The following is a 15,136-nucleotide window of genomic DNA, read 5'->3' as shown; positions in this document are numbered from 1 at the left end:
CTATTATATTATTTTTCTTCCCCTTTAATGAACTCCTCTCATGTCCACCTCTGATCAGTGAGGTATGACAGAGGGTGATTGAACGCCAGTCTCCCAGGAAATGAAGTTTGTTCACACACTCCAAGTATGCTAGCCCTACTGCTGCCTTCCTCTGATTTATGGGGCCAGAACTGCCTTCCTCTGGTAACAATAATGCTTTTAAAAACCCATACCCGATTCCCCTGTCTCATACCCTCCAACATTTCTCCGGTGAAAATAGGGATGTCCTATTTCATCATCATCATCATCATCATCATCATCATCATCATACCTCACCCACCTGACTACATAGCCCCAGCTACTGTGGCTGCCTTCCAACATATATAAAAACTGTTATGTACTGAGCTGAATAACATCCAGAATGCAGCAGTCTGATTGGTCCTAGAACAATACAGGTGAAACTCGAAAAATTAGAATATCGTGGAAAAGTCCATTTATGTAAGCAATTGTTTTCATTAGCTACTGGAGTTTAATATATGAGATAGACTCACGACATGCAAAGGGAGATATATCAAGCCTTTGTTTGTTATAATTGTGATGATTATGGCGTACAGCTGATGAAAACCCCAAAGTTGAAATTGTTAATTTGGGGTTCTCATCAGCTGTATGCCATAATCATCACAATTATAACAAATAAAGGCTTGACATAACTCGCTTTGCATATCATGAGTCTATCTCATATATTAGTTTCACCTTTTAAGTTGAATTACTGAAAGAAACGAATGTTTCCACGATATTCTAATTTTTCGAGTTTCACCTGTAGGATTCAGAATGCAGCAGTCTGGTTGGTCCTAGAACAACAGGATTCAGAATGCAGCAGTCTGATTGGTCCTAGATCAATAGGATGCAGAATGCAGCAGTCTGTTTGGTCCGCAGGAGCCACCCAATCCAGCTACAGGTGGATGTGAATCTGCAACCTGATTGGCCTACAGGAGTATCCCAAAATTAGCCAATCATGTGGAGCCCATTGTGTAAATAATGTATTTATAGCAGACGTTTTGGGGAAACATCCATTTTCCTCACTACTATGAGCTGAATAAAGAGCATGAAATTCACACTTGACTCCGAGTATATTTCAAAAACATAACAAAACATTAAACATGGAAAAAACTTTCCTGTACAGGTCTGCCCTCAGATGGCTTCTAAAGGTTGCATAGTTACTTATTTCCTTGGCTCAGGGGTCACATAACTCCATACCCTCCAGCATTTCTCTGATGAAAATAGGGACGTCCTAAGGAAAAGTGGGTGGCACTGTGGGTTAAACCACAGAGCCTAGGGCTTGCTGATCAGAAGGTCGGTGGTTTGAATCCCCGCGACGGGGTGAGCTCCCGTTGCTTGGTCCCTGCTCCTGCCAACCTAGCAGGTCGAAAGCACGTCAAAGTGCAAGTAGATAAATAGGTACCACTCCGGCGGAAGGTAAACGGCGTTTCCGTGCGCTGCTCTGGTTTCCAGAAGTGGCTTAGTTATGCTGGCCACCTGACCCGGAAGCTGTACGCCGGCTCCCTTGGCCAGTAAAGTGAGATGAGCACCGCAACCCCAGAGTCGTCCGCACCTGGACCTAACAATCAGGGGCATAGCTGTCAACTTTCCCCTTTTTTTAAAGGGAAATTCCCTTATTCCGAATAGGATTCCTCGCAAGAAAAGGGAAAAGTTGACAGCTATGGTCAGGGGTCCCTTTACCTTTAACTTTATGGAAGAGTGGGACATTCCGGGATCAAATAAGGAACCATGATGCCTTCTGTAAATCCAGGACTGTCCCTGGAAAATAGGGACCCTTGGAGGGTCTGTTGTCTCCCCCATGGAGGCCCCACATAAAGGCATGAAAGCTTCCAGTCCCCAAGGAAGATGGAGGCAAGGAAGCCTGGAGGAGATCCATCAGCACGATGGTTCTTCCAAAGATGTAAGTCCCTTGAATTTAGATAAAGAATAAGACCCAGGCTGGAAGAATTGGGGGCAGTCCCCAACCCGGTCTTTGGGCAGTGTCTTCTGTGACAAGAGGCTTGAATTCAAAGAATTGTGCATTCCCACGGTGCTCTACAATGGTCACTGCAGTAGTTCTGCTGGACGAGGTTGGTGGAGGCTGGTGGAGATAGTAGCAGGTTTTCAAAGTACTTCTTCACAAAGCAAGAGGGATCACAAAGCAAGAGAGCTCTGGAACGAGAGGAAAATACAGTTGTTTGGAAGTTAGAAGAAGAAACTGCAAGCCCATGCTTGGAGAAGCGTGTGGCTGCAACTCACACAGGAAACCAAAGATCACCACAGCCAAACACAAATGAACAATCACGCCCTACGCCAATCCCGACCTCTCTCACCGCCAAAGAAGCACAAGTGAACAACAGAGAACCTCCACAAACGTCGCTGACATCAAACCGTACACATATTAAGTAAAATAGGAACATCGTCACCCCACCTCACCCATCTCCCCACCCCACCCACCTCTTTCCCCCTCCTCTCCCTAATGTCTCAACAACCAAAACTGATTTTTAAAAATTTTATATGGAAAAAATACGAGAGAGACATTGCACACACCTCTGTAAATCAAGAAATGTTTTAATAAAAAATAATACAGGTATTATGTCTTAATTCATCTATAAGTTTCTGCAAGTAAAGTTTTTGAATGTTGGAGTCTGGACATTGGTTTAATTTCCAAAGAAGGGTGTCAGTCATGATTTGTGCTTCTTGGCTGCATTTTTGCTACTCTTACTTCAACAGAGAGAAAGTCTTTGGCAAGACATGCTCAACAAGTCTCAGCAGACCCATGAAGACAACCCCCTCTCAACTCAATGAATGGGCAATGTGATGATCAGGGAGGGGGTCATTTGAATCAGCTTCAGGGCACTAGCCTCTGCCCATCCCAGTGTTCTGCCTACTTTCACTTTCTTCTTCTTCTTCTTCTTCTTCTTCTTCTTCTTCTTCTTCTTCTTCTTCTTCTTCTTCTTCTTCTTCCTCCTCCTCCTCCTCCTCCTCCACTTTCAAATGTCAAAGGCCACTGAATTGTGGGCTTTAGATAAATTTCTGGGAATAATGTTTATCTTGATAATCCACGGGAACACTTTCTACAGAGAAAAGCATACCCTAAAATGTTCTCAGTTGTGTTTGCCTGCAATCTTAGTCATAAATTTTATTTGACGTTGGTTGGCTTTCCTGGGTATGTTTCTAGGTGCCTCTGATGAAGATTTGTTCTACTTGAAACATGTTGGGCACAATAAATTGTCCTATTTCCTTCAGCACCTCGTGAAACGTGCCTCTCACTTTTTCTGCTTAGGAAAACATTAATCTCCCTCCCCACATTATGGCCTTGATTCAAACTGGTTCCCTTTCGGGAGAAGAAACATAAAATAGATTGTGAAATTCAAATATGGGTCTCCTCCATAATACATAGCTTCTAAGGATCCTCCCTTGACTTACTCTTCCAGCCTGCCCTGTCAGACATTTCCGAAACCTCACTGTCCATAAATTATAGAAATGGGGAGTTGGAAGGGACTCTGAGGATCATCTAGTCCAACCCCCTGCGATGCAGGAATATGTAGTTGTCCCATATGGGGATCGAACTTGCAACCTTGGCATTATCAGGACCATGCTCTAACCAACTGTCCTCACCTTGCACTAAGCGCACATTGTATACACATCCTCTGCAGTATTCTTACTTGCACAGCCTTCTGAAGCAGAGCAGGCTAGTAAACAGAACTCAAAATTTAACAGAACATTCATTGTCACAACGGTTCTCTTTATGCTTTGCAGAGTACTCCTTGGCGATACAATCTAGGGTCTTTTCTAGATCAAGGGACACCAGGATTGTCTGTCACTGAAGTTTTCTTCCTTTCCTCATTTTTCCAATGCATTGGACATTGGTACGATGCGTACCGATAAATTATCATTGTGAAATTCCAGTCTCATGTTGCCTTTCCTCCCATTTTTGCGTGCACTTACTACGAAACGCTTGCATTTTTTCTTAGTTTCAGGCAGAGCAAACCTACCAAAAAACAAAGAGCAAGTGATTTTTCTTTCTTTCTTTTTGTGAGCTTACGACTTTCCCCTCCCTTCATTCTTCAAACACACTTGAAGACTGTGTATGCAGCACATATTTTAAGCGCATGCCTTCCCCTAAAGGATCCTGGGAACTGTAGTTTGTGCTGGGAGCTGTAGTTCTGTGAGCGGCAAGCTAGAGTTCCCAGGATCCTTTGGGGAATCATGTGCCTGGTTTGTACACAGAAATATCCTCTCCCTTGCCACCCCCTCCCATACAGCCTTTGGGTCCATAACTCCTTTGCCTGATCCCATTCTTAAGGTTGGCCGTCTGCTTTAATTTGGCCCCCCTGCCCCAAATGGTTATTAGCTCAAACATTTGATTAGCACTTAAAAATAAACCTCCCGCCTTCTCCACCTTTGCAAAATCTTAATATACTGCTCCATGCAGGTCAGTTAAATGAAGGCAGTGAGAGATTTTACTTTCTTGGGCTCCATGATCACTGCAGATGGTGACAGTAGTCACGAAATTAAAAGACGCCTGCTTCTTGGGAGGAAGGCGATGACAAACCTAGACAGCATCTTAAAAAGCAGAGACATCACCTTGCCGACAAAGGTCCGTATACTGGTAGTGAGAGCTATGGTTTTCCCAGTAGTAATGTGTGGAAGTGAGAGCTGGACCATAAAGAAGGCTGATCGCCGAAGAATTGATGCTTTTGAATTATGGTGCTGGGGGAGACTCTTGAGAGTCCCATGGACGGCAAGAAGATCAAACTTATCCATCCTTAAAGAAATCAGCCCTGAGTGCTCACTGGAAGGACAGATCCTGAAGTTGAGGCTCCAGTACTTTGGCCACCTCATGAGAAGAGAAGACTCCCTGGAAAAGACCCTGATGTTGGGAAAGATGGAGGGCACAAGGAGAAGGGGACGACAGAGGATGAGATGGTTGGACAGGCTACTAACATGAGTTTGACCAAACTGCGGGAGGCAGTGGAAGACAGGAATGCCTGGCGTGCTCTGGTAATGGGGTCACGAAGAGTCGGACACGACAATCGACTAAACAACAGTGACAACATACAGGTCAGTTAAAGTGGCAGTATTGTGACTGACACAAAGGTCAGCTGATCAGCACAGTACATCCTAGTCTGGACTTCCTGTCGATCGCGAAGCTATCAGAAAGCGGGATTCAGCCCTCCAGGGAGAAAAAGGGTTTTTTGCTTAGGTGCTGCAGCCCCCCTGAAACCCCAGAAGTACTATTCCGGGGTCAGGCACCCAGCAGCGCCAAAAAGCGGTCTTTCCGCTGCCCAAAATGCTCCTTTTAGGGGCGAGAAGCAGGGAGCTGCTTTGAGTGACACAAGGATTGGCCATTTGATGCCGTGTAAATCTGTATGCAAAGTGAAAACTGGAGACAAGCAGATCTCCCCCAGCTGGATCAAGGGGAGAACAGTGTGTCAGATGGTGGCATTTTGTTTCCAGCGCAGTGGCATCCCCTCCAACATTTCTTGGAGTTATTATTATCTTTTTATGTAGTTTTTCCAACCTTTTTTGGGCAAAGGCACACTTGTTTCATGAAAAAAATCACGAGGCACACCACCATTAGAAAATGTTAAAAAAAATTAACTCTGTGCCTATATTGACTATATATAAAGTAATTTTTCAATTTTTCCCACGGCACACCAGGCAACATCTCGCGGCACACTAGTGTGCCGCGGAACAGTGGTTGAAAAACACTGTTTTTATGCATGCTGTAAGCTGCCCAGCGTATCTGTTTTGTGTTCACATGAGGCCGGGGTGGGTAAGTGAGGGTCGGGCTTATTGTTTTCTCAGGAAGGAATGTGCAAGAGAGGGGAGCAAGCCCTTCGCTGTCTTTGCCTTGCTGCACTTCATTACTTCAAGCAACTACTTCCCAGCCTGGTTCACTTCCAGCGCTGGAGTCAAGCAGAGGGGAAAGGGCTTAAAGCAATGCAATACTGTGCAAACAAAGGGAGAAAACGCAGACGGATACACACACCTCTACATACGTGAATAGAGCAATGGTATCGACTGCCGCCCCATTACGTCTCGTTAGGCCCTGATCTGTCCCATCAAGGATGTAGATGGAAGAATATTTTTGTTGTTGTTCTGTTTGCATTTTAAGCATATGATCACAGATTTGCAGAAGGGGCCACGAGGGTCATCTAGGACTCAGCTATACAGCTGCAAATAAAACGTTTTAAGTGTGTTGTAAAGTGTGCGTTAGGGACGCGGGTGGCGCTGGGGTGTAAACCGCTGAGCCTAGGGTGTGCCGATCGGAAGGTCAGCGGTTCGAATCCCTGCGACGGGGTGAGCTCCCGTTGTTCGGTCCCAGCTCCTGCCAACCTAGCAGTTCGAAAGCACGCCAACGTGCAAGTAGATAAATAGGGACCGCTCCGGCGGGAAGGTAAATGGCGTTTCCGTGCGCTGCTCTGGTTTCGCCAGAAGCGGCTTAGTCATGCTGGCCACATGACCCGGAAAAACTGTCTGCGGACAAACGCCGGCTCCCTCGGCCTGTAAAGCAAGATGAGCGCCGCAACCCCAGAGTCGTTTGTGACTGGACTTAACTGTTAGGGGTCCCTTTACCTTTAAAGTGTGTTATACAAATGTGACACTAGATGGCGGTGGTGAGCTATGGCAAATTCAATAGATTTCCCCCCCAAAAAACATTTTTTTTATAAAAAAGTATTTTCACAGCGGTTTTTTTACTTTGCGATTGAGTTATCCAATTGAAAAATGTGTATATTAGGGAAACCTGCTTGCCATAATGTATACGTTAGGAGGAGTGCCTCTTAAGATGCTGGCGAATTTTCACGAGACCCTTTTTAACAGCAACAACAAAATCACAACTGATGCGGAAATGAAATGAATTTAGGACTGGAAAAACGAGAAACTCCATCCCTGAAGTTGGCTTGCAAAGTGTCTAAGAGAGTTTCAGATGAGAAACAATTTGGGTTTTTTAGAGATACTTCTCTGGATTTGAGGCTGCGTATCTACTCTAACTACAAATGTTGCAGGTTATTACAAGCTGGCAACTGACCCTAGTCCTCAGGCAGAGATCAAAAGACAAAGATCTCAAAAACCTGGAACGGGCTGGCCCCACTCCCCGTATAGGTCTTCTCCATAGACTAGGTGTGGCTAAGATGTGCCAGGGCTGGATTTACGTATAAGCTAAACAAGCTTTAAGCTTAGGGCCCCGCTTTCTTGGGAAGCCCAAAAAATTTTTTAAAGGAAAGAAACAACTTGGATGTACATTTCCAAAATATAAGATAAAAAACAAACAAAATAAAACCTACCGGTACATACAGCAACAGTGTTTTGTGTTGTGTAGGCTCCTATGATGCAAGTAATGGGCCCCGCCTGCTAGCCTGCTCCCTAAAATATCACTGGTTTGCTCGTTTATGTATACAGTGGTCCCTTGGTTCTCAAACTTAATCCATTCCGGATTTCAGTTCTACAATAACTTTGAAAAAACACATGTTTTGTTATGTGTAAATGGCTTTAGATACCTATTGGGTCCATAAATATAGCATATATTCAACACAAAAAAACAGCGACAATTTGTTGTTGACAAAGGACAGCCGGACATATAAAGGGCCCCATTACCTTCAGTAGCTTAGGGCCACATCAAACCTAAATCCGGCCCTGGATGTGGCCTCCAGATGTTGTTGGACTCCAGCTCCCGTCAACCCCTGCCAGTATGGCCAATGCTCAGGGATGACTGGACTTGTAGTCTAGCAACATTACTGTACAAACTCATGAATATTCACTGATCACTACCCTCCATAATCTTACATTCAGGCATTACCTGAAATATTTCTCTTCAATACGGAAGTGTATTTTATACCCGGTTATTTATTGACCTGGCTTCTCACGTCAGAATCATCAACCCCTGTATGTAATAATAATAATAATAATAATAATAATAATAATAATAATAATAATAATTTATTTATACCCCACCCATCTGGCTGGGTTTCCCCAGCCACTCTGGGCGGCTTCCAACTGTCGGAATACGTTTCACGGATCCGCCATGGATCCATAATTAATTGGTTATTTTATGGGTTTTTCAAGGTCTACTTTTGGTATAATTGCGCGCAAAAGTGAAAGTGAAAGCATGAATGAATAGTGTGGTTCACTTACAAGATTAATCCGCCTTTATTTTGTAGATCCGGTCATGTTCAAAGTTGTTAATGAGCGTTAAACTTGCTTCCCGCCCTTTTGGAGGGCAGCAACAGTGATTTTATTGGTTAAAGTACTAATGATGATGTCACGTTTGTTCCCTAATAAAAGGCAGAGGCACCCCGCTTAGGCAGGAGGAGTAGCACGAGACCGCACGTTCTTCTTATGTTCTTTTAGTTGGGTTTTAGTTGAAGTCAAGTTTAGTTTAAGGGGCTAGGAGCGGGCTGGACGGGTTGGATGGGTTTTTCTTTAGTTAGAGTTAGATCGCGGAAGATCATTCGGTTTTAGTTTTAGTTAGGTTCTTTTAGGTTAGCCTAGGGATAGGCCCGCGGAAGATATTTCGGTTTTAGTTTATTTAGTTAGCCTCGCGGAAGATTGGGCGCGCAGGGTCTTTAAGCTTAGGAGAACTTAGCTTAGGGGACGAGCCTACGCGGGTTCTGCCGAAGCCACTAAAGATACAACCGGTGTCTGTCTTCCTTTGGGGTTAACGGGGGGAGTAAAGTAAAAATTTTAATTTTCTGTAAATTGGTCCGCCTATTCAGAGTCAGGGTACAAATTTTATTTCACGAGGCAACTTTTCTCTAAAGAAGGCAACTAGGAACTCACACACCATCAGAGTCTTCAATTGGCTTACTCATCATCCTTCAGACTGTGAGGCTTGGCCGGCGACCGTGCTCGAAAGCACGCGGAACGCTGGCCGCTTTCCCCGCAACTGGTACCTCGTGCATAACCAGTCCAAGGCCGTGCATGAGGAGCTCCAGCACCCATACCCCGACAAGTGGTGCCCCGTGTGAGGCAAAGCGTAGTCAAAAATCGCTTCCACGAAGACTCCGGTTAAAGGCAACATATCGGAAGTGGCTCGGAAACAGACGTTGAGAGGTGAGGTATAACGGCCCGGTTTATCCAGGATTTCGCTGCAGTAGCGCGAATCCACCGCTTGCCCAAAGTAGTGTAAATAGAAGTCGCGCGTGTATATTTTGCCCCAAGGGGTCCCCGGGTAGAGCGGCAAGGAGTTTAGTGTAAGCCTACGGGCAGAGTAAGGTCTTCCCTAAAGCCTACGGGTGGGAAGGGTTCTGGCAAAAGCCTACGGGTGCCAGGGTCTGGCAAAAGCCTACGGGTGCCAGGGTTTTCGGTCAAAGCCTACGGGTAGGGCCGGTGTCTCCCGAAAAAGCCTACGGGTGGGAGGGAAAGGTTTTCTGGCTAAAGCCTACGGGTGCCAGGTTTTTCGGTCAAAGCCTACGGGTAGGGCCGGTAGCCCCTAGTAGAAGCCCACGGGTGGGGGCGGAGGTTTTCTGGCTAAAGCCTACGGGTGCCAGGTTTTTCGGTTAAAGCCTACGGGTAGAACCGGTGTCCCCTAGTAGAAGCCTACGGGTGGGGGAGGAAAAGTTTTGGAAAAGTGTTTAAAAAATGGGCTCCTCACTCTCAACTGCTCAAGTAAAATTTTGTGAAGATTTATTGTACCTTTTGAAAAGAAATGGTCACCCTGTCTCTGAATCAGAAGTAGAGCTTTTAGTTAAAACCATTGGGGAAATTTGTCCCTGGGTCCCTAAGGAAGGAACGAAAGATTTAGCCTCATGGGAAAGGATCGGGTTAGAATTTATGGCCAACCCGAAAATCGGAATTCCTGTACAATTAGTATGGAGCAAAGTAAGAAACTGTTTTCAACAAATCGCTCCAAGAAATGTTTTGCTTAATGGAACAGTGAATTTAGGAAATACTGCTTTTAATAGTGCCCCTGTGCTGCCGCTTGCGGTTGTGCCATTTTCGGCCCCCTCGCAGCAGCCAGTTCAGGCCCCGTTGTCGTACACGCACTCGCCCTTGTCCAATTTGTCATTGCCAGATTCATTGCCGCCTGTGCCGGTGCAGCAGACGCCGTCGGCCTTTCAAGCCCCGCCGCGGACTGCCCCACCGCCAGTCGCTCAGCAGTCATCGCAGGCCTTTTACCAGCCAGCGATTTCAAGTCAGCAGCAGCCGCGGACCTCGCTCCAAGCAACGGTCCCGCTTCCTTCATCGCAAGCCGCGCTTTTGCCAGCGATCCAGCAGCAGCAGCAGCAAGCAGCCTTTTTGCCAGCAAACCCTGCTGCCCTGCAGGCCGCGCTCAAGCCAGCAGCTCCAGTTTTGCAGCAAGCTGAATTCCAATCAACAGCAATCCAAGCTTCAATGCAAGCAGCACAACAGCAATTTACCAACCCTTCAGCACCTCCAATGCCAATGCAGATTCCAAGACAAGAGCAAAGCCAAACAATGATGATCCAGATGCCAGGACTTGCAGTACAGAGCCAACAACCTTATGCTCCAACTTCAAGTCAGCCATCTTGTCTTCATCCAACTTCAAGTCAGCCATCTTGTCTTCATCCAACTTCAAGTCAGCCATCTTGTCTTCATAGTCAGCCATCTTCAAGGCATCCAGATGTCAAAGACTCTCTAGCACCATCTAGTGGCTCATCATTTGGAAAGCATCAAGAAGATTTAAACTCACTGATGCCACCTACAGACCCTACAGCAATGCAGCCCATCTGCAGAACCCAAGCTTTGGAAGCAGCTTTGGGACAAATAGACTTTAGTGCTGATCCAATGCACATCTTTCCAGTGATTCGTGCTAATGGAGGACAACCTGCAAGATATCAAGCCATTCCTTTTGAAACACTACGTGAACTGCGAAAAGCCATACGCGAAAATGGACTTCAAGCTCCCTATACTAGAAGTTTACTTGAAGGACTGTCCACTAGTAGACTTCTGCCATCTGATTGGAAGTTGATTCTTCGCACCTTCCTGTCGCCTACAGATGCTCTTCTGTGCCTGCAAGAGTGGAAAGAAGTAGCAGCCAGACGTGCAACGCCACTTGCCACAGAAGATATGCTCACAGGATCAGGACATTACTCCAATCTCAATCAACAGCTAGCCATACCTGATGCTGCACTTGTCACCATAGCAGACATTGTAGTCAAGGCTTGGCGCAGACTACCCAATCGCACAGATGCTAGCTCAGTATCAGGATTCGCTGCAGTTAGGCAAGGTCCAAAAGAACCTTATGGGGACTTCGTGGATCGCCTGATTGTTGCAGTGGAACGCCAGATAGAAGATCGTCATGCCAGAAACATGCTGACAAAACAACTTGCCTTTGAAAATGCCAATGATGACTGCAAGAATGCCCTAACAGCAGTTGCAGCTCGTCCAGATGCCACATTGACTGAGATGCTACGCGTCTGCCAGAATGTCGGTACCCACTCCTACAAAGCACAGCTCTTAGCAGCTGCGGTACAGATGCCACGTCAAGACAGCTCTACGCCAGTCAAGAAGTGCTATGGGTGTGGAGGCGATGGGCATTTCCGGTCGCAGTGCACAACAACGCCGAGGCCTTCTGCCAAGCCGCCAGAGAGATGTCCCATCTGTCAGAAAGGATTTCATTGGGCGAATGATTGTCGCTTGAATCCACAAAACACATCACCTACCTCATCTCCAGTTCAGGGAAACGGTTCTGCGGGCCGCGCCCCGGCCCCGGTAAAACAATAGGGTGCAAGTTCAAGAACATCATGAAGGTCAACCATCCCAGAAAGGTGAACAACGCTACTCCTTATCCAGGTCATCAGGAAAAAAGAGTGATTCAGAGAGATATCTACTCTTCAGATGTCCAGAGAAAAGATGTGACCTCATCAAACATTCAGGTTCCAGAGGTTTCATCATCTGCCTTACCTATTCAAAGGGTTCCAGTAGAGAACACAGCATTCAGTTCACCTTCTGCTGACCGCCCTTCAGTTCCTGCTGATGTTGATCCTGCTTCACAGCAAGCAATCACAGTCAAGTCTCTGATCGCAGAATTGCCTTCAACGTTGAGAAAACATCCTACTGAGGTCAACCTCGCAGCACCTGAACTTTACTCATCTTTGAGTCAAGGTCAATCTGTCATTGAAGGACATTTGCCCTTGATGAAACAGCAGTGTTCAAGTTGCAACCCAGCTGATGATCACTTTCCATGTGGCCAAAGAATGCAAGTGAGTGAGCCAGCTCCCTCTTGTGGAAGCTTAAACATCACTCCAGTTAACAATGTCCACACCTTTGTGTCACCTCCAGCTTTTAAGCTCAGCCCGCCACAACCAAACAACTATCAGGAACAACAACTTCTACTGCCTCGTGTCAAAGAAGAAGTTCCATCCTGCCAGTTTGATGCACAACTGACTGAATGCCAACAGGTTCAACAGCATCAGCAACTTTTACTAACAGAGGAACCTCAAGTTTGCCAACTCAACGCCAAGCAGCTTCAGAGTTGCCAACTTCAGCAGTGCAAAAAACCCGAAGCCAAAAAGATATCTTCAAACACTGCCAACGAAGAACAAGAAGAATCTTCTGTCCCAGGTATACCACTCTTCTTAACAGAGGACTGTTACTTATCAAATCCATGGTTTGCTCAGCAATTGCCAACATCCATTCGTGGTCCATTCCCAGACACCTCAATTTGCCTTATCCTGCCTAGGATGGATCGCCTCCCTGCCACAGTCACACTGACTGCAGGCCTAGTTCGAATCACAGATTCATCGCAGTTGCTGATTCCAGGATTTTCAACTGTTCCTTGTGTCCTAACGAAAGGTTTGGAAATTGCCAGACTCTATTTGCTTACTTCTACGCCTACAGCTCCTGTAGACTCTTTGCCTTCTCAGACAGCAATGGCGCTAATCAAGATTACAGAAGAACGCCCTCATCTCGTCTTAGAAATGGGTGGACGAAAGATCAAGGGTCTTCTTGATACAGGCGCAGATGTTACAGTGATCGCCAGAAAAGATTGGCCTGACCAGTGGGCAACGACTGTCACCCAGGAAGTCTTTGGAGTCGGAGGTTTCGAACCCGCCCACCAGAGCGTGCATCCGATTACCTTCCAGTCAGACTCAGGCTCCATGGTGCAGCTCCGTCCACTTGTTATGGATGTGCCTATCACCCTTTGGGGTAGAGACTTATTGTCTAAAGCAAGAACTGTTGTCCATACGCATTTTTGATGTGGGCCTTTGCATCAGCGCCAGTACATGCTCTTCCACTCACATGGAAGGAAGGACCCCCTGTATGGGTCGACCAATGGGCGCTGACGTCAGAAAAGCTCGCTGCAGCAGAGGCCCTAATCAAAGAGCTGCTACACCAGGATCGTGTGCAACCCTCTAATAGCCCTTGGAACACTCCAATTTTCGTCATCAAGAAGAAAAGTGGAAAATGGCGTTTGCTTCAAGACCTGAGAAAAATCAACGAAAGAATTGTTCCAATGGGTCCCCTTCAATGTGGACTTCCTAACCCTAACCTCATTCCTAGAAACCATCAGCTTGCAATCATCGATCTTAAAGATTGTTTCTTTACCATTCCACTGGCACCTGCAGATCAAGAAAGGTTCGCTTTCACTCTACCTGTGTTCAATAACACCAGACCAGCTTCCAGATACTCTTGGAAGGTACTCCCTCAAGGAATGGTGAATTCGCCGACTCTCTGCCAGAACTTTGTAGATAAAGCATTACAGCCTTTCAGAGCACAATATCCAGCCTTAGAAGTTTGTCATTACATGGATGACATCTTGATCCATGGAGAAAAGGTCTCAGAGCATCATATTGAGCATCTTACGCGCATCCTGAACTCTTTTGGGCTTTGTATTGCCCCAGAAAAGGTACAGCGCACTGCTCCATTTCATTACTTGGGTCACAGACTGCTTCAAGATACAGCCCTGCCAGAGATGCCGAGCATAGTCATCCCAGAGTCCTTTACCTTAACACAATTGCAGCATCTCTTGGGACAGATAAACTGGGCTCGAAAGTCTCTAGCAGTTCCAACATCTGAACTCTCGCCATTGTTTTCTGCTCTTAAGGGACATACATCTCCTTCAGATGTTATTCCATGCACTTCTGAGATGCGTCTTGCTTTACAAGGGGTAAACACAAAACTGCACCAAATAGCTGTAGATCGTGTGCCAACAGCCAACTGCGCTCTTTCATGTGCTATCTTCACTACACCAAGATTGCCGACAGCAGCCTTATACGTTCCGGATACTTCCTCAAAGGTGGCAATCGTGGAGTGGATTCATCTTTCGCACACGCCTCAAAGGAATGTGTACCCCAGTATGGACGCTGTTGCTGATCTCCTTGTTAAGTGCAGAGGCCGTGCAATTCGCCTGAGTGGAAATGATCTGCTTTCCATCTACCTTCCTTTCTCTCAAGAACAAGTACTAACTTTGATTCAGTTTTCAGATAGTTTCCAAATTGCTATTGCAGATTTTGTCGGTTCATTCTTGTATAATCCTCCTAAGGACAAAAGATTCACTTTGTTGCAACAAGTAAACTATCACCTTTCATCCATGTTGGTGCTTCAGCCTATTCCCACTGCAAAAACTCTGTTCACAGATGGCTCCTCTTCCTATGGTGTCCTTGCATGGAAGGAGGATGGACAATGGAAAACTGTGTTTACAGAGAAACAACTTTCAGCACAAAGATCGGAACTGGCAGCAGTGATTCTCGCTTTTAAAACTTTCACTACAGAAGCATTCAACCTCGTTGTAGATTCTCAGTATGTATATAGACTGTTATCATCGCTTCCAGTTGCTTATCTGTCTCCGTCCATGGACGAAAATCTCTTTAATCTGTTCGCACAGCTTCAAGAACTATTACAAAGACGTTCATTTCCCTTTTTTGCTGCACACTTGCGCTCTCATTCTAACCTTCCAGGATTCCTGGTGGAAGGAAATGCAGTAGCAGACGCTGCCCTCAGGACTCTAGCTTTCTCCTTGTTCGATAATCCTGTGACAAGCCATGAAACTTTCCACCAATCAGCAAAGGTTCTACACAAGACCTTCAACATTCCAATGTCACAAGCAAGGGACATTATTTCATGCTGCCCTTCGTGCTCCAAGTCTCCTATCTGCTTGCCATTTGACGCTGTAAATCCTCGAGGCACGGAGGCGAATCAGCTGTGG

The sequence above is a fragment of the Lacerta agilis genome, chromosome 5 (assembly GCF_009819535.1).
Source record: "Lacerta agilis isolate rLacAgi1 chromosome 5, rLacAgi1.pri, whole genome shotgun sequence".
Classification (NCBI taxonomy): Eukaryota; Metazoa; Chordata; class Lepidosauria; order Squamata; family Lacertidae; genus Lacerta; species Lacerta agilis.
This window is presented reverse-complemented; position numbering follows the sequence as displayed.